At 41.8% G+C, this 25788-nt stretch overlaps 1 protein-coding gene and 1 non-coding gene across 2 annotated transcripts in view; both read left to right on the forward strand.

The window, feature by feature from the left end:
- The window catches only part of OSBPL1A (oxysterol binding protein like 1A), a 455856-nt gene that overhangs the window by 204942 nt on the left and 225126 nt on the right, over positions 1-25788 (forward strand). The window lies entirely within an intron of this gene.
- Positions 8547-8653, forward strand: LOC126004604 (U6 spliceosomal RNA). The gene has a single exon (XR_007493874.1). It is a non-coding gene; the product is annotated as a U6 spliceosomal RNA (small nuclear RNA).

Consider the following 25788-nt stretch of genomic DNA (forward strand, 5'->3'; position numbering starts at 1 on the left):
AAAGTTCTGGCTCTGGCCCTCTGCCTGTCACTCCCTTCCCCCTCAACCAACCCCATGGAATGTTCTCCCACCCAAGCCCTCATGCCCCTCCCCACCCCACTGAAGAATTCCCTTGACCAAACATTCTGTTTTAAATTCAAACAACTACAGGCTCCAATTAGATCCTGAGCATATGAGTGAGCTGTTGACTCTCTGAATCCTGGTTCCAAGAGTCTCCATTGTGAAGGCTGGTAAGCAGCAGTGGCCTCTGGCCCAGTGAACTGGGATGAATACAGGAGGAGGTAAGCCTGTGGGGATGAAAGTGTATGAGGGGATTGTGAGGGGTTGAGAGTGTCCTCAGTGTCACCCATGTTCAACCTAAAATGACCAGCAGCCACAGAACTCTGGAAATCTTCCATTGACAGTCTGACTCAGGCATTATCTGATTTTTTTCAGTCCCTCCTGTCTTCATGTTGAAGCTCATGAAACTCAAGGACCCAGTGACAACTGAGGTGGACCGAAAGACTGAAGCGAGCAATGCTATGGGCACCTTTGTGCTCAGTTCCCAGTTCGATCACTCATACATACACTGCTGCTGGCTACACTAGAAACATTTTCCTGCCTTGGAAACACTTTGCAAGCTCAAGACATCCCCTTGTGACAGATAGCAGTAAGCACGCACATTTGTCAGGCACTGTGCAGGATCCTCTTCAGAGTAGAAGCAGCCATGCTCTGCAGGGTCTACCTGGTGCACAAGAAGTCTGTACTTGGTGTCAAACATGAGTAGCAGAGGACCCCCACACAACAGAAAGTGATCCAATGGGTGCTTGCTCTGTGGAAGAGCAAGTGCACAGTCCAGTGGTACACAAGCACTAGGAACTTAGGGATGAAGCTGGGTCTTCACAGGATTGAAATGAGTCAGAGACAAGAGAACAAAGCACTAAGCCAGTGTGACAGAATCCAGGATGAGAGCCTGAACTTCCCTTTGTGTTCAGTATTTATTCATAAGAACAAGGATTCTTAAAAAACAAAAAAAAAACAAAAAAAAACAACCTTTTATTGAGACCATTGTGATTCACAAGTTTAGATTCCATAGTTAGATTTCAAGCATGTCTTCTTTCTTGCTGCACCTGCTTCGACTATATAAAATAAAAGGTCATTGCGAAATTTTTATACAATTGATTCAGTCTTGTGAAGTGTAAAATACTTTGGAATTGAACATCTTCATAGAATTTCAATATTTACAACTATTTGTATTTGGAATTCCCCCTTTAGAAAGGAGCCAATGTTGGCAAATATTTTAGTACAGAAGGGACGGTGCTTGACTTGGACTCAGCAATGCCAGGGAGCTCAATCTAAGCACCATCAGAAGTGATCCCTAAGCAGAGACAGGAATAAGTTCTGAGCAGGGCCAGATGTGACTCTAAGACAAAATCCAAATAAAGATGTAAAATATAAAGGCGGTTAGTGCAATGTACTGATTTTATTATTTGTTTTAAATAATGTTGTGGTATTATAAAACAATTTTTTTGAGATCCAGTAATTAATTTTCACTGACAAGAAAAAGGAAACTCAGGTGCCTATGTATTATTAGGAAGTTAAACAATGGTTTCTTTTAAAAATTTTTATTACATTAATGAATCATCATTTACTATATTATTCATATTTTAATTTTCAACATACAATAATCCTGCATCAATTCTACCACCAGGGTCATTTTCTCTGCATTAGTGTTCCTAGGTCCCTCTTCTAATTTTCTACTCCCAGCCTGCCATCTTCACAGGCACCTTTTTCACTTTGTTAAAATTTGAGTCTCATGGGCCCGGAGAGATAGCACAGCGGCGTTTGCATTGCAAGCAGCCGATCCAGGACCAAAGGTGGTTGGTTCGAATCTCGGTATCCCATATGGTCCCCCGTGCCTGCCAGGAGCAATTTCTGAGCAGACAGCCAGGAGTAACCCCTGAGCACCGCCAGGTGTGGCCCAAACCCCCCCCCCAAAAAAAAAGAAAAAAAATTGAGTCTCATGATTTCATAATTGTTAACTCTGTGATTTGGATACCTAGTGTTTTCATTCCTTAATACCACCAATGTAAATGGATCCTCTGGGGCTCTTATCTGTCTCTTCTCTTCCCTGCCACCTCTGCATCTCAGACTCCAGTCTCTAGAACTTTGTCTCTATATCATGTCTTACTATGCTATAGTATTGTTTAATAATGGATGACAGGATAATTCCAGAGATATGAAGACATCACCTTTGAAACAGAAGCAACATTATCGTTGTAGACATAGACATTTCCAGGTGTCATACCCCTGGACCCTTTTCTTAACTAGAGATTCAAGCTTCCAGCACAAATGAGGGGACAAGCATTGAGGGAGCAAAATGAGCATTTATTTGGTGTCAGTTTGCTTTTTAAGGCTGATTTTTCATGACAATAGATGGACAGGTTAGTCACTGAGATGGCAGCTTTGAGAGGTGGTGTGGCTGATGATGGTGGCGTGGCTCCAGTGAAAGACTCCAGTCATGACACCAAAGAATGTACAGAAAGCAGGGACAGACTAGTCTCAGGTCACTGCAGAGCTTTAAGCACTAGTAGCAGTAGGAGCCAGAGCTGTAGAGGTTTCTGGATAGTCACTGATGACCTGGCAACTCGTTGAGGTTTATCCAGAGATGGAACCTCAGGAGGAGCAGCAGAAAAGGGATTGAGAAGAGAGGTGCTCCTCTTGATCTGAAAGATCCACTTAGAGAAATGGGTAACATTGGTGAAGATGCTGGGATAGATGGGATGCTGGCAGTCCATGCCCCAGCTGGCAAGACCCAATAGAAACCAAGTCTTGGAGAAGTCACAGACCAGGGGACCCCCAGAATCACCCTAAAAAAGAGAGGGAAGTTAGTGTGGGCAACCGAGGTGGGTCTAAAACTCTAGCAGGTGAGATGGTGTTTTTAAGTCTCAATTGTCTAGATTATCTTAGTGGTCTTCTATAATAATTCAGATCCCAGTGTCCTGATATAGCTCTAGTCTTATGGGCAGTAACTGCTATCATGTTCCAAGAAGCTCCAGGTTGACCCCTGGGATGAAGACAGATATCAATCTATCAGCACATGTACCTATCTTCATCTACTGAGACAGGGGGAATTGGTGGTCCAGGACTTTGTACTACTCATGATCAGATGTGACAGTACATCAACAGAGACTAAGAGACTGAGCCTGTGAGAGGCTCTGGTTATCTGAAGCCACTACAGAATCTAGTTTTGGCAGAACACTGATCAACAGCAACATATCCCACATGGGTTTTATTCCTCTCATTTCCATATTTCTCTGATTTTCTCAAAGCTGCTTTGTTAATCAGTACAAGCTCTTCTATGAAGAGAAATCCTACAGTGGGGGGGTAGAAAGTGACCACAATCCATCCTGAAATACTCTCAGAGTGTATGAAATACTCTCAGACTAGGAATAACCCTCTTCAGTTAACTAGCTAAAATGAAGGTTTCATCTAGCAGGAACCAGAGCTGGATGATCTTCTGTGTATACTGCAAACAAATGTTCACTGAGCATGCTACTACTAGGCTTAATACATGAGCTCTAGGTCATACAGCGTAAATAGATATCTACCAAACACTTTTTTTGTGCACAGATAAGCCCCTCCCAGACCGACAAGTTAAATCATATCACAGAAAGAATGTGAAATGTAAGAGAAGGGTAGATAGCCCATGAGTAGTGAAGAAGCCTTTCCTGATCCAAGGAATTCAAAAGAAGAAATAGACAACACATCAAGATGGAGGAAAGTGCAATTTACTTTAAAAATAATATAGGCACCCTCTCCACTCACCTTCCTCCAGACTGGGCTGTGAATGAAGCTCTGTTGGTTATGTGTCCTAGATGCAAAAGCCGACTGAACAATCAACTCACTGGTTGGAGACCACAGGTCTCCGCCTCTCCTGACTTTGATTACAGGATTGAACCTCAAGGATCTTGCAGAAAGCTCAACCATGTAACTGCAGCTTACATCTTCATCACATTCAAGCTTTCCAGTGCAAATTGAAACTCTGAGCCTGTGGTGACTCCATCCACCAACACCAGAGAGATTGGATCAAGATGGCCATGTGGGTGCTGGAGTGACAGCACAGCAGTAGGGTGTTTGCCTTGCATGTAGCCAATCCAAATTCAGACTCCATTTCAATTGTATAACTACCTTCTTAGATCATCATGCACTAATATTAGAAGTGAATTACAGACACAGAGGAAAAAATATTAACACCTGGAAATTAAACAGCTCACTAATGAACAGCAAGTAGGTTATAGATAAAATCAAAGAGGAAATCAAAAGATTACTGGAAAGAAATTATAATAAAGACACAAATTATCAAAATTTATGAGATACAGATAAAGCAGTATTAAGAGGAAAAATATATAGCTTTGCAAGCATTTATAAAGAAGGAAGAAAGCCTACATAAATAATGGCACAGTTTAAAAATTGGAAAATTATCAACAAAATAAAACAAAAATATAGGCAGATGGAAGGAAAAAAATAAAGCTCAGAGCAGAGATTAATTAACTGGAAACCCTAAAAACAGTCCAAAAGATGAATAAAATCAAGAGCTGCTTCTTTGACTAAATGACCAAAATTAACAAACTTCTAGAAAGACTCACAAATAAAGAGAAAGAGAAACAATAAGCAGAATTAGAAATGAAATGGGAAAGGTTACAACGGATACTGCAGAATTTCAAAAGGTAGAGATTGCTTCCAGAAACTTTATGCCAACAAAACAAGAGAACCTGGAAGAAATGAATACATTTTTATACTCATATAATTGTCCAAGTTTAAGATGATCTGGAATATTGAACAGACCTGTCACTATTGAGAAAATTAAAATAGCAATAGCAATCACAAGGCTTCCCAAAAACAAAAGGCCCATCTCTTTCAAACCTTTCAAGAGGATCCATTTCCAGTTCTTTACAGGCTCTTCCAAGAAATTGAAGAAACACAAACACTCCCAAATAATTTCTACGTGGCTGACATCACCCTGTTACTAAAAGCTGACAAAGATAACATAAAAAAAAGAACTAAAAGTCAAGATCCTTGATGAGCAAAATTCTTTTTTTTTTCTTTTTTTGTGGTTTTTAGGTCACACCCAGCAGTGCTCAGGGGTTACTCCTGGCTCCATGCTCAGAAATTGCTCCTGGCAGGCACGGGGGACCATATGGGACGCCGGGATTCGAACCGATGACCTTCTGCATGAAAGGCAAATGCCTTACCTCCATGCTATCTCTCCGGCCCCTATGAGCAAAATTCTAGCAAATAGGATCCAATGTCTAATTCTTATTCATATAATATTTCCCAAGTATCCAGAAAGAAATCAAAGAAATATTCTAAGGATTTGATATTTTGGTCCATTAGTTTCTCAGGTAAGTGGTGTCAATGTTGCTTGTGTAATATTTCTGTTTTGTATTGGTAGTCATTCTATAGAGCTTAATTTGTTTTCACTGATCTTATTAATTTTAATTACTTTGTGATTCTCAGATTTTGTAATGTTGATTCATATATTTATCATACTCTAATAAAGAAAATTGCATAGTGCAAAATATAAAAAATGGTTTAACATATGCAAGTCAATCAACTTAATACACTATATCAAGGATAGATAAGACCAAAGGACATTATTTACAGGACTATGTTCTTGACCAATGAGAATGAGCAAAATATGATACATATAACAGCATTAATGCATATCACACATAAAAAGTTGACACATAAAAAACTACCACTTTGAATTAAACTCCACTTATCAAAATTCCAGAATTCAATCTCAATTTTTTTTTTTTTGGTTTTTTTGGTTTTTGGGCCACACCCGGCCGATGCTCAGGAGTTAATCCTGGCTGTCTGATCAGAAATAGCTCCTGGCAGGCACAGGGGACCATATGGGACACCGGGATTCGAACCAACCACCTTTGGTCCTGGATCGGCTACTTGCAAGGCAAACGCCACTGTGCTATCTTTCCGGGCCCTCAATCTCAATTTTTAATGAAAAAGTTCCCCTTGGGTGTTATAGCAGTAGGAGATGTCATGGGGCATCAGCACATTGTTAAATGTTTCCAGTATGTGGTGGCTCTACTTAAGAGTCTTGTCTTAAGGAGAGGAGGGCTGGAAGTTACAGCTGACTTCATGAACCTCACCACAAAGAGTGATGAGTTTACTTAGAATAATAACTACATTGTGAACTATCCTAACAATGAGAACATATGAGGGAAATAGAAAGCCTGTCTAGAGTACAGGTGGGGGCAGGTTGGGGAGGAGGGAGATTTGGGACATTGGTGATGGGACTGTTGCACTACTGATGGGGGGTGTCCTCTTACATGACTGAAACCCAACCACAATCATATTTGTAATCAAAGTGTTTAAATAAAATATTATTTAAAACAAAGAATCTTGTCTTGTCTGCATAGTACTTTAATAAATGGGGTAAGGTGTATCTCCTAATAAATTATATTTTATTATATGCCATGAGCTCCTCTGGATCCTAGCTTTAGAATGGTGCTGTGGGGAGAGGTGTCAAAAAGGAGATTTGGGAGTTTTCACAAAAATAATGGAGAGACCATAGTAAGGGTCTCCATGTCTCCATTCCAGGCACACTGAGGGCCAGAGAACAAGCCAAGGAAAACAGATTTGGCATCACTTACATTGCAGATGCCCTTTTCTTTGGAGATGTTCCTGACACACAGCATCTCTTGTTCCACACTGTAGTCTTGGTTTTGTTCTAAAAAATCTTCATATATGTTATTACATAACTTGTTCTCAATTATTTGCACTTTACCCTCCTGGAGAGTATAGGGTGGTGGCAGTTGCCCTGGTGGAAAAAACGGAGAGTTCACAGACTTGCTGAAGATGGGCCAGGCCATCCCGACTAGGCCACACCTCACAGACCATCCTTTCACCACTGCCAGAAGAACAGGGTTTCCAGCACAGCTGAACATATACCACTGCCTCACTTGGCCTAGTATCAACAAAGCCTTCTTTTATTTCTCAAACTCTTCCAAACTCATGCTACTTCATCCAACTCTCCCATAACGAAATACCAACCTCTTATTCCACACAAGAAAGGAGCATCTTTCACCAACACATGCAAGTCATGAGTTAGAACCATTCACCAACCGTCCTCTCCTTTTCCTCCATTAGTCACTTTTCTTTCTGCTTCCATATTAAGAAATAATCTGTCTGTTGGCCCTGTCTCAGCATACATATTCAGTCATACTCCCTCCACAGTTTTGGCTATCTACCCACCTTGGATCTATCTATCCATCCATTCTCCCATCACACTCATTCTTAGGCCCTGATAGTATTCTGTGGCACAGTTCTTTTTGCATGGGCACATTAAAATAGGATATAATTAGATTTTAAACACTTTTTTTTTTTTTTGGTTTTTGGGCCACACCCGGTAACGCTCAGGGGTTACTCCTGGCTATGTGCTCAGAAGTTGCTCCTGGCTTGGGGGACCATATGGGACACCGGGGGATCGAACCGTGGTCCGTCCAAGGCTAGCGCAGGCAAGGCAGGCACCTTACCTTTAGCGCCACCGCCTGGCCCCAGGTTATAATTAGATTTTAAGAGGAGTTATTATTCATTAGGGATGTGAACTCAGTATTCTCTGGTTACATGTAGACCTTCACTCTGAAAAGTTGCCATAATAATTTTCTGGGAGAAACTTCCTGCTACCAGGACTTTCCAGCTCATCGGAATTTACCTTTTCATCATTACTTCAGCCAAGCCCAGGCATTCCTGACATTATAAGGAAACCATAAAGGTGGACTGGCCTAGGACATTTGGAGGGCATCTAAGAATGATATGCATCATTACAAAATGGTGAGATGTAATCCAGAGATGCCTTAAGGACATCATTGACTTCGACTTAGGTTAAATGTTTCGTCAACATCTCTAAGTACTATAACCTGATAGTGATGACCTTGTTGAATACCCTACCATCCACCAAGAAATCCACCATTTACATTGATGTGCCACCATCTAATAACTGACCAAAAACCTTTTCTGTCATCTTTCTCATCAGCTTCCATCTTTCAGCCAACTACTCATCTGTATTATCTTTAGTGTCTATTTGACAACAGAAATATAAGAGAACATTTCTTGTTATGAAAGTCAGGCTTAATGAAATGAATAAGATTATTTTAGAGCTAGACCTAGTAAGCACTTTGGGAGTTACAATTATAGGAAAAGAGGATTTTAGCTCATAGAGTCAAGGTCCTCAAAAAAAAAAAAAAAAAGACAAAAAAAATCAAGAAGAAACGAGTCAGGGAAAGGTCACCAGCAAGCAATTCTGGTAAGAAAAGAGGCAGGATAAAGATGCTGGTTGATGAGGCTCTGGTATTACAAAGCAGCTAGAAATATACTTAAGGAAAAAAGTGGGGGAACCATGTTTTAAAGCTTTTCTGTCTTTAGCACTTTGGTTTGTTCTATCCATCTTTTGTAAAAAGACAATCAGATTTATAGAACAAAGTGAATGATCTCTCCTTGGTCCCAATCAACATAGTCCATCAACATATCAAGAAATCCTACCAGTGCTTGCTTTGGCAGCACATATACTAAAATTGGAACGATACATAGAAGATTAGCATGGCTCCTGCGCAAGGATGACACGCAAATTCGTGAAGCATTCCATATTAAAAAAAAAGAAAAAAGAAATCCTACCATATTCTTCTGTCTCACATTTTTTCAGTTAGTTTAGTACACAATCACTTGGACCACATCTATAGGTAAGTGGCAGTAAGAGAGTAATTTGAAGGTCTCTGTGTATAGGAGAGTTAATTCCACGATGGAGTCAGCTGCTCTCACTCACATGGCCACTTTTACTCTGTGTGGGTATGGGTTCTAGGAGAAAAAAAAGGCAGTATACTGAAGTATCTGTTGGGTGACATGGTACTCTTTCTCACCATGTACAAGAACCATAGTCAGATCTGCAGCAACAGCATGTCCAACAAAAGGAAGAAAGCGAAAAGCTAGATGGCATGTGTAAGGGATGTAGCAGAATTTCAGGTCAAGAAATGAGAGCCAATATCACAGATAGCTTGAGAATAAGATGGGGGAAAGTGAACTTCTAAGGACAGGTGAAAGGGTGCAGATAAGAGATATGATGGAGGGCCCGGAGAGATAGCACAGCGGTGTTTGCCTTGCAAGCAGCCAATCCAGGACCAAAGGTGGTTGGTTTGAATCCCGGTGTCCCATATGGTCCCCCGAGCCTGCCAGGAGCTATTTCTGAGCAGACAGCCAGGAGTAACCCCTGAGCAACGCTGGGTATGGCCCAAAAACCAAAAAAAAAAAAAAAAAAAAAGAGATATGATGGAATCAGCCTTAAAGAAAACACTCAGGAAGTTGTGTGGACACTAAAGTAGACACATAAGGAGGATGCTGGGAGAACCGTCTAGAAGTATCGCCAAGAAATGATGTCTAGAGCAAGAGATGTGATCATAGATCTGAGCACATAATTTGCATACTGGAGCAGAGGGTCGCTACTCAGCTCTACATGGTCCCCCTAACACTGCATGACTGAACCCACCTCCAAATATGCATCTAACATACCCCGTGGACACCTCTTGGTGTGACTCTAAAACAGACACTCACACAGAGAGAAATGATGGTGACTGTAAAAATAAAATACACAGGAGAAATGTAGGGGATATATTCTAGAATTTCACCATCAGCAATCGATTCATACCCAATTCCAGGTTGATCAGAGACACAAGATCAAGAATAAAGAAATATAATAGAAATAAAATATAATATATAATATATTTTATATTATATATAATATTTATAAAATATAAAAGAAATAAAAAACCAATATGATTTTAAAATGCAAAATAAAAGACCACAAAGCATTTTAAAAAGCAATAAAGTACTGTCAAAAGCCATCACACACCTAAAAAAGGATTGATATCCAGACTATGAAAACTCCCATAACTACACAACAAGAAACAATGTAAGTTATTAATATAAGCAAAAGACAAAACTTATCCACAAAGATGGCCCAAGCAGTTTTAAAAATTTCACACTACATATTATTAGGGAGAAGGCTCATAGTTGAGATAATTACTTATTAATATAATAAGTGTTGGCAACAAAATAGAGAAAAAGGATTTCTGAAAGTATCTCACCAGGAATGGCAATTGGCTCAGCTGCTATGGAAAATGATATAGAAAAATGACAATAATAAAATTCAAATTCTGTATGATCCAGAAGTACTAATTATTTATCCAAAGATAATTTCACCCCTACATAGACAATTATTTACTAAGGCGAACAACTATTAAAAAACAACATCACTAAGTCAGAGACCCAGTGAAAACAGGGAGTTAAGAGAAGACCAGAGGGAGTAATGAGCAGAAAGATGATTGTGGTGGTGGGATGGCTTGGGATAATTGGGGGTGAGGCCACATGGTGACAGCCAAACATATCAACAGAAGAAGTTAATTATCTGAAATTCCATCTGAGAAATAATAAGGCCATTGCATACTCCTGGGGCTGAAGGGAAAACCAGTGTGTATATGTAAGAATGAGTGCAGTGTGGGTGTGCTCGTGTGTGTATGTATGCATGTATAGTGGGGATGCTGGTTCTAATAAAGAAGAGTTCCTGCCACTCAGTCACTAAGTAGACAAGAGCCGAGGATACTGGCACACCTCACTTCCTGAAGACAGTTCCTGACAAAATGCCTGGAGCAACTCTGTATGGAAACACTGCAGAAAAAAAAGGAAGGGAGGGAGGAAGGGAGGGAGGGAGTGAGGGAGTGAGGGAGGAAGGAGGGAAAGAAGGAAGGAAGGAAGGAAGGAAGGAAGGAAGGAAGGAAGGAAGGAAGGAAGGAAGGAAGGAAGGAAGGAAGGAAGGAAGGAAGGAAGGAAGAAAGGAAGGGAGGGAGGGAGGGAGGAAGGGAGGGAGGAAGGGAGGGAGGAAGGGAAGGAGGGAAGAAGGAAGGAAGGAAGAAAGGAAGGAAGGGACGGAGGGAGGGAAGGAGGGAAGGAAGGAAGAAGGGAAGGAGGGAAGGAGGAAAGAAAGGAAGGAAAGAAAGGAAGAAAGAATGAGAAGGAAGAAAGAAAGAAGAAAGAAAGAAAATAAAAAGAAAGAATGAGAAGGAAGGAAGAAAGGAAGGAAGGAAGGAAGAATAAAAAGAATAAAGGCAAATACACCCCCCTTTTCCTCTTTATTTTGCCATCAACATTTCCCTAAAGCCTTTCTGAAGAAACTCTTCTATATACTCTCTGTCCACACTTGTTTTCTTTCTAGCCAAAGGTTAGCTCTGTGTTCCATCTTTTCATCTACCAAATCCAAGAGGTAGGAAGAAGACCCATGTTAGGAGAAGACAAAGATGAGAGAGATGATATATGTTTATGAAAAACACATTTTTAAGTATCATGACACCAATACCAGAGAAATCTTGTAGGAGTAATTTCTGAGTGAGTGCACCAGGAGTAAACTCTGTCCACCACAGGATGTCTCCCTGACCCGCTACAATCGAAAAGCCAAGGGATCCAGAATGACAATGTTTTCAACTTGGCTACTTTGGAAGCTTTCCCTATCTTTTCAGAGATGGAATGAAGAATAAAGAGTTCTGAAAATAAAAGCACAGTGGGACCAGGTCACTGGCCCATGTGCTACTTAGAGATCCCGACCAATGAACCAGGAGTTCCATTACCCGTCCCCACAAACACCCAGGCCTCCCTCCCCAAAGATCCTCACTGTCTTCAGAGAGTTTTCCCCAGCCAGTTATCCAACAAGGAGAGCCCAAGGGCAGGTCCATGCTAGGATTTGGAAGGCAGACAGGGAGAATGTAGGCAGTGAAGTTCACGGGCTGCTGCAATTTTAACATGGCTATGTCATTTGTAAAATGGTAAAGCTTCTCAAAGTCTGGATGGAGGATAATGCGACTCACGGCCACCTTCTTGGAGTGCTGGGTGTCCTGGTATAGCTGGCTATTGCCCAGAAATACCCAGTAATCCTCTGGAGCACGAGACTTCCTAGAGGAGAGAGAATGCCAGTCGTCATCTTCTGAATGAGAGCAGTATGAGCCTCTCCTAAGTCACCTGACCACCAATTTTCCCCACCTGACCACCGAATTTCCCCTTTGTGTCAGGAGCCCTTCTCTCTAGGAACTGGCAGCAGATTTAAGTATAACCTCAGCATACACCAAAATGGGAGGAGAGGCTCATGTTGGCTGGAGGCTCTCAGTGACTTGCACAATCCTGGGCCTCTGTGCACCTGCAGAGCCCAGGCTCCATATCAGCTCTAACTTGGCACTTCTCAACATTCCCTATGACCCTTTTTGTGGACCAAACTTCTCTTGCACACTTTCTCTCAGTTTCTTCTTGAGACTCAACTGTTCTAAGGAGTCACAAAAACATGGTTCAGGTGAGACCATGGCAGACTGTTCTGTGTCCTGAATAGGAAGGATGAAAGATCTCACCTTCCCATTCATTCACCTGGAAATCTCCCCAAACTGCACATCACTAAGCTCTTTCCCTCCACCACCTGATTCATACAATGGAACACAGCCCATATGACTTCATTTATTTGGGGTCAGCTCTGCTCACCCAGTTAGGACCTTCACCCCTAACTATGCTGAGACATATTAGGTGGCTCAGACCATCCCCAATCTATGGGACGCAAGAGGAACATATCAAAGAGCAGGTGTTTATGGTCCTCTGGGCTCATAGCTAGTAGGCATCAAAGATCCATTCTCTGATTACTCTCCTTGCCTGACCTACTGGGACTCAGACCCTAAACTGACAGGAAGTAGTGTCCGGGAAACCATATTAATCTCCAAGGTCAGGAGCTGCAAACAACTGTCCACACAGCCTGAACACTGGGCATGTGGTGAGTCTATACATTTGCAGAACTGATAGGAGGAATCACCAGTTGCCACCCCTGCATGTGTCCCCAATTTCAGCCTCTGATAGTCAGCAATGCAAGGATACTGCAGAAAGGCAGCTGTGAGTTGTGAAAGAAACAGATGACACTGCCCCTTGGGACCCAGGATGGACACTGAAATCTCAAGGCTTAACTCTGTTGGGGAAAAGGTACAGTAATGGCGTGCAGATTGAGGTAGGTCTGGGAAGGTGAGGGGGCAAGCAATCCACGTGGAGGAGACATAGGTCAAACAGAAGACTTGAACTAAGACATATATGGGCTGAGCACAAATCTTGAGGAGCTGGGACCTTAATATTTTTTATACCTGCTGTATGCCAGGCTCTCTGCTGATTACCCTGAGAAAGGACTCACTTGTTAAAGCAGTGGGCAGTGGAGACCACCCAGTCAGAATCAATGAGCACTGCTCCACAGAGATGAACTCCCCGGTACTGCAGGCTGGCCTGCCATGGCCACTGGCCTTCCATGGCATCCTGGCCCCCCAAGATCTTCCCCATCACTCGGGGCTTCCCGCACACTGTGGAGACAAGCCCAATATCACCTGTGAACAGGATCTACCCTTCTGGCAGTCCCTCTTCCAATTCTCATGAGATCAGTGCCAGGATGACTGTGTCGAGGGAGGGACAAAGTAGTTTGTCTATGATGTCACTGCCTTGCCTAGATAGCAGTAATCTGGACCCTCTAAAGAGGGAACTGGGGGCCACAATATGCCATAGCCACATATCAGGAAACACAGCCTGTGTTTGGCCTGTCTCCTTGACCTCAAACATTCAGCTGGTCTCAGAGTACTCAGGATCAGACACCAACTTGGATGTGCCTACACCTCCCACTGTCTCAGGGAGGGACTGTGGATGGATTGGCCTGGGTGACCTCCCCTTCTCTGACTCAATACTGGGGTTTCTCTGCTGCTGGCTGCCTCAGGAACATTGTGAGACCTGCCAGTGTCCCTGCCTGGAGCACGGCCTGTGTGGGGGCTTAGGAAGGGGCCTATTATCCGACACATTAAGGCCTGATCCACTGGCATTGGTTCTCTCCTCCCTCCCTACAACTGTCTAGTCCAAGGGGCAGTTGCTCCTATAGAACTGTGGGATGGGTTGGGTTCTGTGGCCCCAGCTGTGCATGCAGTTTATGGTCCATAGACTGGTGAGAGACATGAGAAAAAGAAAGCAGTTGTCCCAGTCACATTGCATGCTGGTCCCAAACAGACACTGCTCACCTGACCCTGAGGACCCCCAGGGCATTTGAGTGCTGTGTTCTGAGGTGGTGGGACTACCTCCCAGGCCTGCTGACTTGGTGGAGCAGCTTGATATACATAGAAGCTGTGGCAATGCCATGAGCAGCAGCAGACACACCAGCACTGATTTTATAGAGTGGCCTTGGAACCTCTGGGATTTGGTGTCCATATTCAAAGCCACTGCAGCCTCCCACTGACCATGTCACCAACTAACCTCTGACCCCACCCTGACACCTGGGCCTGCATGGCCTTACATCAGACCCCTGGGCTACTTGACCTAACAATAGTGAATCACTAAAAGGATTTAGATGAGCCATCAATTGGATATATGTAGTTGGATCCATCCAGTAGGCATTTAGCCATTATTGTTTGATGTTGGGAAATACTTCTAAACCAACTGTGATTGTTGTTGAATCTAAAGATAAAAGACGGGGCCGGGCGGTGGCGCTGGAGGTAAGGTGCCTGCCTTGCCTGCGCTAGCCTAGGACGGACCGCGGTTCGATCCCCCGGCGCCCCATATGGTCCCCCAAGAAGCCAGGAGCAACTTCTGAGCGCATAGCCAGGAGTAACCCCTGAGCGTCACAGGGTGTGGCCCAAAAACCAAAAAAAAAAAAAAATAAAGATAAAAGACACTCTAAGGGAAGGCCTTCTCTTAAAGATCACTGTGACCCAGCAGAGTGTCTATTAAATTTAAGAATGAGCAAAGGGGGATATTCAATTCTATTTTGGATTGGAAAGAGATAGGCCAGACTTGTATTTAAGGGACACTTGAAGCTATGGGAGTGGGTCCATCAGTACATGAAAGTATCAGAAAAAAAACACAAAACACAAAACAAAACAAAACAAAAAAAACAAGAGACCAAAGTAGGTAAATCTCAGGGATGACTGTTGCTTGTTTGGGAAAGATGAAACTACAGGAAGGTTAAATTGCACACCTAGGTAAACACCCAGAGGAAGCATGATTAATATGAACCTCAAATATTTTTCTATGATACAGTCTTTTGGGTGTATAAGGACTCTATTCAGGTTACCTGAAGAATGGATTGTCCTGTAATCATTTTTTGTTCTGATGAATAAGTACTGAATGCAATGGGCAGTACAGTCTCTCATCCTGGATACTGTCACCCTGCTTTGTTCTCTTGTCTCTGCCTCGTTTCAATCCTGTGTGCAGACCCAGCTTCAAGTGTGTGACTAGTGCTGGTCCAAAATAGGACTGTTCACTTGCTCTTCCACGGAGAGAGCACTCATTACATTACATTCTGTTGTGTCGAGGAGTCCTCTACAGCTTGCGTTTGCTACCCAAGTCCAGGCTTCTTGGAGACTATGTGAACCCTGCAGAGAATGGCTACTTCTGCTCCAGAAGGATCCTACATAGTGCCTATCAAATGGGTGTCCTGACCACTCTCGGTCACAAGGGGGCATGCTGGGCTTGAACAGTATTTTTTTTCTTTTCTTTTCTTTTTTAAATATCTTTATTTAAATGCCTGATTACAAACATGTTTGTAGTTGGGTTTCAGTCATAAAAAGAACACTTCCCTTCATCAATGCAACATTCCCTCCACCAATTAATGCCTCCCATCTCCCTCCTCCCCCATCCCCTGCCTGTATTTGAGACAGGCATTCTACTCTCACTCATCACCATTGTCATGATAGTTGGTAGTGTAGTTATTTCTCTAACTGCACTCACCACTCTTTGTGGTAAGCTTCATAAGGTGGGATAATCCTTCTAGCCCACATAGCTATCAGGAGAGATGAAGTCATGAAATTTTCTATATATGGATGGACATGGAAACTATCATGATCAGTGAAATAAGTCAGAGAGAGTGAGATAGACACAGAATAGTCTCACTCACCTATGGGATTTAAGAACAATTGTACATTCAACATGCCTAAGGCAGTAAAATATTTCCAGGGCAGCCCTGCGGCAGTTCATGGGTGATAGAACTGGAGTTAAGCACAAAGGTGCCCATAGCATAGCTTTATTTATATTAATAATTTTTATTGTGATCAAAAGGATTACAAATCTTTCACAGTAATATTTTAGGTATATAGTAGCATTAAACATGGGGCGTTCCCACCACCAGTGATGTCCTTCCTCCAATCCTGTTCTCATCGTGCATCCCATATCCTCCTTCTTGGCCCCCCGGGCTGCTAATATAAGTGGTACCCTCTATATCTAGCTTGTTGTAGATTGGGTATCAATTCTGTTGTCACTGGCTTTGGACTTGGTGTTTAAATCTATCTTTTTTTTTTTTAGTTCTACTCAATAATCATTCTGTTTGGTCTTAGTACCATCCATTTTTTCCCCCTCAATTTATGAGGCAGAACAAAATGATTAGAGTTATGTGGTTCTGTTTGAAGGGAAAGAAAGAAATAAAAACAAAAAAACAAAGAAACAAAAAACTGGGAGGGGCCCATCTAGAGGGTTATAAATATCAATTTAAGAGGTCCATTTTCATGGGGTAGGTGGAACAAAGGACCCAGGTTTGCAGCCTTAAGGCTCCCTAAACTCCAGAATAGCCATGCAGATTGTCAGATTTTGGGGGTTTGGCTGGGTGAGATACAGTCATTCCCCAACGCTGCTACAGTGATTTGCAGCAGCCCTGTGCCCTGCCACCAAACTCAGGTACCCTTCTTGTCCAGGTCATGTATTGTGCTGATTCCCAAAAGAGATCACTGGGGATTAAACTCCAGATGTCACAGTAGCATTTGCAGCGAACAGAGAGTAGCATTCCAGATGTCACCACTGAACCAGCTCTGATGGTGATCTAAACTACAGACCTACTTAATGATCTGGGTCGGGACTAGGCCACTGGATACCAGAAGTGGGAGTTCCAGGCACCACCATAGCTGAGTGTGGGATTTTCTGAAAATCTTATTATATAGGTGGGTACAAACCAAATGCAGACCGAGTCATATATGAGTAGTTGGTCCACACCCCTGAAGTGGACTATGCCTGGTGTGGGAAGGTTGAGCTCCAGTGCTGGAGGAAATCTGGTATGTGGACAACTCTATATATGCAGCCAGCTTGCTTTAAGCCAGTGGTCGTCTAGTCCTCCTCTATAGACATGAATCTGTGTGTCCAGGAGGAGGGGATGTAATTATTTCCTTTTCTGATGAATAAATACTGAATGCAAAGGGCAGTGGAGGTTCTCATCTTGGATGCTGTCACCCTGAATTGGAGCTTAAACTCTGTGCCCGATGTTGGTCCATAGAGGACTGTTCACTTGCTCTTCTATAGAGCTAGCTACTTGGGTCACATTCTGTTGGGTTCTTCTGGTTCTCACGTGTGCACCAGCTCCAGGCTTCTTTGGGACCCTGAAGGTGCAGCACGGCTGCTTCTGCTCCAGGGAGTTTCCTGCACAATGTCTATCAAATGGGTGTCCTAATAGATCACGGTCACAAGAGGGCGCCCTGGGCGCGCAATGTTTTTCCAAGGCAAGAAAAAGTTTCCGTGCCTTGGCGTAAGAAGGCTAGGGGCGCAAGTCCTGCCACATTGGGCATGTCCCCTTCTCCTGGACACACAGACCCATATCTGCAGAGGGCTGGATGACCAGGGGCCTCAACCAACCTGGCTGCATAGCTAGAGTCAGCCACCTATGAGGTTTCTTCCAGCACTGGGTATCAACCTTCCTTCACCAGGCATGGTCCAGACCAGGGGTGTGGACCAATTACACAAGTACGAATGAGTATCTATTTGGCTTATACTCACCGAGAGCAGATTTTCAGGAAACCCCACCCACCCATGGCTGTGATGGGGCCTGGGACTCCCACTTTTAGTATCCAGGGCCTAGTCTCTACCCAGCCCATTAAGTAGGTCTGAAGTTTAGACCATCACCAGAGCTGGTCCAGTAGTGGCATCTGGAATGCTGTCCTGTTTGCTGCAAATGCTGCAAATGTATTCACCTAATACCCATCAGATAAGGGGTTAATATCCAAAATATACAAGGCACTGACAGAAATTTACAAGAAAAAAAACCAAATTAATCCCATCAAACAATGGGGAGAAGAAATGAACAGACACTTCCAAAGAAGAAATACAAATGACCAAAAGGCACATGAAAAGAATGGTCCACATCACCAATCATCAGGGAGATGCAAATCAAAACAACTATGAGGTACCACCTCATGCCACAGAGATTGGTGTACATCACAAAGAATGAGAACAAGCAGTGCTGGTGGGAATGCTGTCTAGTCTAACCTTTATGGGAAGCAATATGGAGATCCTCCAAAAACTATAATTTGAGCTCCCATATGATCTAGCTATGCCATTTCTAGGGATATACCCTAGGAACACAAAAATACAATTTAGAAATCCCTTCCTCACACATATATTCATTGCAGCGCTATTTATAATAGTCAGACTCTGGAAACAACCAAAATACTCTTCAACAGATGAGTGGCTAAAGAAACACAATGGAATATTATGCAGCCATCAGGAAAGATGAAGTCTTGAGATTTTCCTATACATGGATGTACATGGAATCTATTATGCTGAGTGAAATAAGTTAGAGGGAGATAGACACAGAATAGCCTCACTCATCTATGGGTTTTAAGAAAAATAAAAGACATTTTTGCAACAATCCTCAGAGATAGAGGAGGGCTGGAACTTCCAGCTCACTTCATGAAGCTCACCACAAAGAGTGGTGAGTACAGTTATAGAAATAACTACACTGAGAACTACCATAAACATGTGAATGAATGAGGGAACTGGAAAGCCTGGCTGGAGTACAGGTGGGGGTGGGGTGGGATGGAGGGAGATTTGGGACATTGGTGGTGGAAATGTTGCACTGGTGAAGGGGGGTGTTCTTTACATGACTGAAACCTAATCACAATCATATTTGTAATCAAGATGTTTAAATAAAGATATTATATATAAAAAAAGAAAAAGAAGACATTTTTGCAATAATTCTCAAAGACAAAAGAGTTGAGGGCTGGAAGGTCCAGCTCATGGCATGAAGCTCACCATAGAGTGATGAGTGCAGTTAAAAAAATAACTACACTGACAACTATCATAACAAAGTGAATGAATGAGGGAAGTAGAAAGCCTGTCTCAAACACAGGTGGGGGACTTGGGGAGGAGGGAGATTTGGACGTTGATGATGGGAATGTTGCACTGGTGAAGGTGGGTGTTCTTTATATGACTGAAACCCAACTACAATCATATTTGTAATCAAGGTGTTTAAATAAAGATATTTAAAAAAATTTACTCTGAGCAATTAGATGAAGAAACTAGTAATTTCTTAGCACGTTTTGTTTTTTACCCCAAATTTATATATTATATGCATTTACAGGATTTTGCTGCCACTAGAGGGAATCATTTTTTTCTTACAAAGTTATTAGGGTCTTTCAAGTAATTGGTGATAATTTAATTTAATTCAATTTCTATTTAATTCAAGCAGTAAATACTATCAAGCATTTTGTGATGTGCCAGGCATGAAAGCTCTCTTAGTAAGCTGTACCTCATGCAGAGATATGTATATTTGGGGGCACACTCAATAATGCTCATAGGTTGCTCCTGACTCAGGAATTATTCCTGGTGATGCTTGAGGTAACATATGGGGTGCTGGGGATTGTAGCTGGGTTGGCAATTTGTAAGGCAATACCTAATCTTCTGTGCTATTGCTCTGGCCCTCTATATATCTTAACAAGGATGGGGGGAATGTAAAGGATAATTAGCCATTTTGTTTAATTATGTTCAAATCTTAGAAAGGATGGAGCCATATCCTGCAGAAGCCAAGGTCCTGGATGGGTAAACCTTCCTGGCATTGTACACCCTCACTCTGCCCTCCTTGCTCTTTGTCATTCTATGGCATTTTTTCTAAGAATATTTTTGTGCATGTGCCAGTGCACACTCTACCACTGAACTATGTCCCAGTTCTTCTAAATATTTTTCTGGAATAGAGAAGATAGTACAGGGTTTAAGACGTATGTAATAGATGTGTGGAGGCCTGGTACACCCAGCACCACTTGACTCCTCATGTTCCATCCCCAGTATGGCTAAGTATAGCCCTGGAAGCCCTGAAGCACTGCCAGGGCTGCCCAAGTAGTCTCTGGGAATGAAACAGGTGGATCAACACTGTTCTCAAACCTTCAATTGCAAGGCCTGGTTGGTCCAGGAGTAGCTGGGAGTGACCACCAGGATCTTTTGTCCTACGTATGGAAACCCTTACCTGCCCCCCTTCCAAATAGAGGGCAAAAATTACTGGCCTACAAGGAAAAGTGTACAAAATGCTATTACTAAAAAAATGCTATTACTCTACTCTTAACCCAAAATTAGTGTACAAATGAGATGTCATAAGTGAAATGAAAACAAATTGAGGATGTTGGTCTGAGTTAGAGCAAAAGATTCATCCTTATAAAGCCCTGGATATTTTTTTAATTTTCTTATTTTTAATTTTTTTTCTATTTGACATGCAGGTTATTAAAGTATAATGACTCATCCCTCCACTAGAGATGAAGAGAATTTGTGCAAGAATTTCTTGTATTAAACTAAATCTGAGATGGAATTGTACAAGTGATGGCTAAAGCCTTTATGTATTTTGAAGAGGGAACCAACAAGATTTCCTAATGCACATAATATTTGGTAAGTAGATAGAGTTAAGACTGGAATATTAAGCACTTAAACATTTTATTAAAGGATAACCTTTATTTAATTTGACCTCAAAAATAAATCCATGAAATAGACAGGCAAGATATTATTACCACTCTATGAATCCTACAATCTAAGATTTGCATGAAGAGACTTTCAAATGTGTTACATTTATTGCAGCAATTTGATCTTAACACAAACGTGCATTTAAATCAACTCCATATTTTCAAATAATACAAGTCCTGTTCATAATAATCTGTGATATGAACATATTTTAGCATTAAAGTTATGATTTAACAAGCTCTTACACAAAGTTATTTTTCTTTCTTAATCTCTAACTGCCTCTCTGTCGAATGAAGGAAGAAAGAAAGGAATGAAGCCCTGGATTTTAAAGGAATTAACATTGGGCCTGGCATATAATAATTAAATAAGCTGGAGTACTTGCTTTGCAGGCAGGAGCCCCAAGTTTAATCTTAGCATTAAATACCCCCCACATGCATACACACATATACACACCATGGGGTGTTGTCACAAAACAACAAAGATTGGTGCTAAAAGAAATGGAAAATTTTTAGATCATGTGCTTTTGCCTCTGATGGAAATGGGTTTCTTTCAGAGTTTCAAATTAATTTCTTTTACCTTTCAGGTTTCAGTATAGACATACCTCTGCTCTGAAGACTTGCTGGTCATTTTATTTTATTTATTTTTTATTTTTTTATTTTTTTGCTTTTTGGGCCACACCCGGAGTTGCTCACTGGTTACTCCTGGCTGTCTGCTCAGAAACAGCTCCTGGCAGGCACAGGGGACCATATGGGACACTGGGATTCGAACCAACCACCTTTGGTCCTGGATCGGCTGCTTGCAAGGCAAACGCCGCTCTGCTATCTCTCTGTGTCCTTGCTGGTCATTTTAATCAATTCCCTTCACCCTGCCTCCTTTGCAATGATGTTCCTTAGCAGAGATCCCAAACACACACTACGAGCCACCAAAGATGAATGCAGCCATGCTTAGAGCAGCAAATAAGACCACAATTTGGCAATGTATAATGTACTTGGTTTGCACAATGTTCTCAATATTCAAACAGACACAAAATAATCTTTGTTTTAAGTATGGTCACAGAATGACATTATCTCATGTCCATGTGTATTGGAATTGTTAAGACAGGAGAGCAATATAAATCAGCTCTGAGTGCTATGCCAAGCTCCCAACAAAGGAGTGATTTTTTTCTTTCTCATTTTATCGAATTGTTATGTTTAAATTTCTTCACCCTAACAGCAAATATGTAATGTATATTTTAATGTGTATTATCTGTCTTCATATGCATAATTTTATATAATATACTTTCTAATGGGAATGTTCTTACCTCAGATCTTCAAATGGACACACACACTCAATGAGGGCATACTATAGTTTATTTATTGATGCACCTCCAATATCCAAAGCAGCCCAAATATACGGTAGGTGCTTAATAAATGTTAATTGAATGGACAAATCTATTAGAAGCCACCTCATATGGAGGGAGGAAAGAGGTTGAGAAGGGACAGGAAACAGTAGCTGAAGCCTGTGCCTTATAGCACATCCATTGTCCAACACTCTAGCATGCCAAATCATCCTATTTGATCTGGTATTTGATTTGGGAGACTAACTTTAGCATGGATACTAGCTTTTGAATGCTAGAGTCCCATGAGATTAAAAAATACTAAGATCTGATTTTCTGTCTAGTAAATTTCAGGAGATACACAAATTATTGCTCATTTTGATGGTTAGTAAGACCAAAAAGTAGAACCTGAAAAAATGTTTTTGCTTTTGTTGTTGTTGTTGTTTTGTTTGTGTTAGAATCTAATGCTGCAATGCTCAGGGGCTTACTTGTGGCTCTGAATTTGGGGATCACTCCTGGCAAACTTGGAAGACCATATGGGTTACCAAGAATAGAACCTGGGTTGTCTGCACGCAAGATGAGTGCCTCAACTTCTATACTATGGCTCCAGCCCCAATATATACTTTTGTAATTATCATCAGACAATGGCCATTATAAAAAAGTGTCTTCTCGTGCCAAAGAAATAGTACAGAGGGTGTTTGGGCACAAGAGAGCCATTATAAAGAATTGCTGCCTTGCTCCTTGTCTGCTTTTCTGCACAAGACAGCCAAGAAGACACCATCATACAATAGTCTCCATGACCCAAACCCGGTAAGCTCGCCCCACCAAATAAGGTGGAGTTAGAGAAGCATAGCCGTGGAGCGAAAAGGAGCATCTTCTAACCCATGAACCCCACCACAGCACATAGTAAAAACCACTGTACAAATGTAGTAATGGGGAAACAATGCAGGACTATGCATAGAGAATGAAGATGACCTGAAAAATACCAATTACCTAGTTCACCTCTCAGATAAAGAGTTTAGAGTAGAAATATGAAGGGTTCTCAGAGAACTCAAAAAAGCATAGATAAAGCCGAACAGACCACAATGACAGAACTCAGAAAATTCCAGACTGGAAGGACAGGTCTGAAAAACTCAGTAGATGAATTGAAAACCTTGACGAAAAGCCTCTCCAATCGAGTAAAGCAGATGAGGAGGGGGTCAGTGAGCCAGAGGATGAGATGCAGAACAACTCCATACAGCAGAAGAAATTGGAAAAGAACCTTAAAGCAAATGATCAGACAATGAATAAACTACTCAAAAGATGTGAACAGGTGAAAATAGAAGTCTTTGATGAATTCAGCAGAAACAACATAGGAATCAATAAAGTCCCAGAGACACAGGAAGTGAATAATAATAAGAGTTGGAGGAAGTGTGAGAAGAGGAAGAGGAGGAAGAAGAGGAAGATGGAGAAGAGGAGGAAGAAGGGGAAGAATAAGAAAAAAGAAAGAAAGAAATGAAAATAAAAAGGACTGGGCCCGGAGAGATAGCACAGCGGTGTTTGCCTTGCAAGCAGCCGATCCAGGACCAAAGGTGGTTGGTTCGAATCCCGGTGTCCCATATGGTCCCCCGTGCCTGCCAGGAGCTATTTCTGAGCAGATAGCCAGGAGTAGCCCCTGAGCACCGCCGGGTGTGGCCCAAAAACAAAAACAAAAACAAAAAAAGAAAATAAAAAGGACTAATAAGAAGAGGAGTAGAAAGAAGAAAAGAAGAGGAAGAAGAAGAGAAAGAGAAAGAAGGAAAATAGAATAAAAAAGAAGACAAGAAAAGAGGAAGAGGGGAAGAAGAGGAAGAAGAAAAAGAAGAGGAAGAAGTAGAAGAGGAGGTGGAGGAATAAGAGGAAGAATAAAAAAGAAGAGGAAGAGAATGGAGTAAAGAGAAGAAAGAAAAAATAAAACAGACTGAAGATTTATTTTTAATTTCTTTTCTTATAATTGTGTCCTTGAGCACTGTGATTATAAACATGTTTATAGTTGGGTTTCAGTTAAAAAATAAAAAAGAAATAAAAAATTAGAAAAAAATAGTACAGGGATCTAGGTGTTTGCTTTGCACATGGTCAACCACAATTTGATTCTCAATTATGCATTTGATCCTGAGAGTTCCAACAGGAGTGACCTTTGAGCACAGAGCCAGGAATAAGTCCTGAGCACTGTTGGGTATGGCCCCCAAACCTAGCCAAACCAAAACTAAAAAAGTATCTTCTTAAAGATTGTATTGTATTTTATTATCGCTTACTTTGTTTTGTTGGTTGTCCATTTGTTTGTTGTTTTTTTTTTTTTTCAGTTTTCTTTTTGTTTTTTTTGGGTCTATACCTGGCAGTATTCAGAGTTTACTCCCAGTCTGTACTCAGGGACTTCTCCTGGTGGGATTTAGGAAAATGTATGTACTGTGGGGATAAAACCGGCATCCCATGTCCTTGTGCATGAAAGACAAACGCCTTACCTCCATGCTATCTCTCCGGCCCCTACAGTCTCAAGTTTTAAGGAACAAAGATTAGGCTAGAACAGCCAGTTTCAGGAAATTCAAGGAATTTCAAAAACTTACCTAATTAAAACATAGTTAGATAAACTAGCAGCACTTGGGGGCCTGAGAGGGCACCCAAGTCCCTCCTCTAGACTACTTCAACTGACGCAGACCCCAAAGTCCTAAAAACCACAAAATTCCACTCTAGATATCTGGCCATAAAAGGTAACACTCTAGACAATAGCCAATCAACTTAAAGGTTAACTGTGATGGTTTGAAGTCTCTATAACCCAATAAAAGGAGCCTGAGAGCTCAGTAAAGGGTCATTGGTTGCCTAGCTACTCCAGCATGCTGGAAATATACTTCTTCCTTATGCTTTTGCAGACTGCTGTCTCCTCAGTTCTCTGTAGGTAGGATTTTGAATCCGAGGTAACTTTAGAAGTTAAGCTGAATGGAAGAGGAGAAACACAAATATGAAAGAATGGGGCCAGAGGCTAAGCGGTCTCAGGTGTGTTGGTTGTGTTAAAAAAAAAAGGACAGAACAGAGGCTGGAGAGATAGCACGAAGGTAGTGCATTTGCCTTGCATGCAGAAGGACAGTGGTTCGAATCCCGGCATCCCATATGGTTCCCTGAGCCTGCCAGGAGTGATTTCTGAGTGTAGAGCCAGGAGTAACCCCTGAGCACTGCCAGGTGCGACCAAAAACAAACAAAGAAACAAAAAAGGACAGAACTAAATATCCAAATCAAGGGCAACTATAATAGAATCAAGAGACCCAAACTTTAACAACCTAAACTTAAAATGGACCTGTTATACTGGCAGTCTGAGGGTCAGAGGGATGGCATGGAATGCACTTGGGAAACATTGGTGGAAGGAGGTGGACACTATGATGGGATTAGCTCTGATTAACTGTATGACTGAAATGCAACTATAAAGGATTTTGTAAATCACAATGGTTTCAATAAAATACTTTTAAAAAACAAGTCCTGTTGATATTAGCTCAAATACTGGCATGGTCAGTATCTGACTATGCTTGGTCAGATTGGTATTCTGCAGAGATTCATAGAGGAGTGCTAAGGTAGGGCCAGAGGCAAAGCTGTCATTATGGGTGATGGATGCAGCAGGCAAAGCTTCAGCAGGGAGGGAACTTAGCACACTCTCTCCTCCTCCCAAAATTGTCAGC

This window comes from Suncus etruscus, chromosome 3, assembly GCF_024139225.1.
Source record: "Suncus etruscus isolate mSunEtr1 chromosome 3, mSunEtr1.pri.cur, whole genome shotgun sequence".
NCBI lineage: Eukaryota > Metazoa > Chordata > Mammalia > Eulipotyphla > Soricidae > Suncus > Suncus etruscus.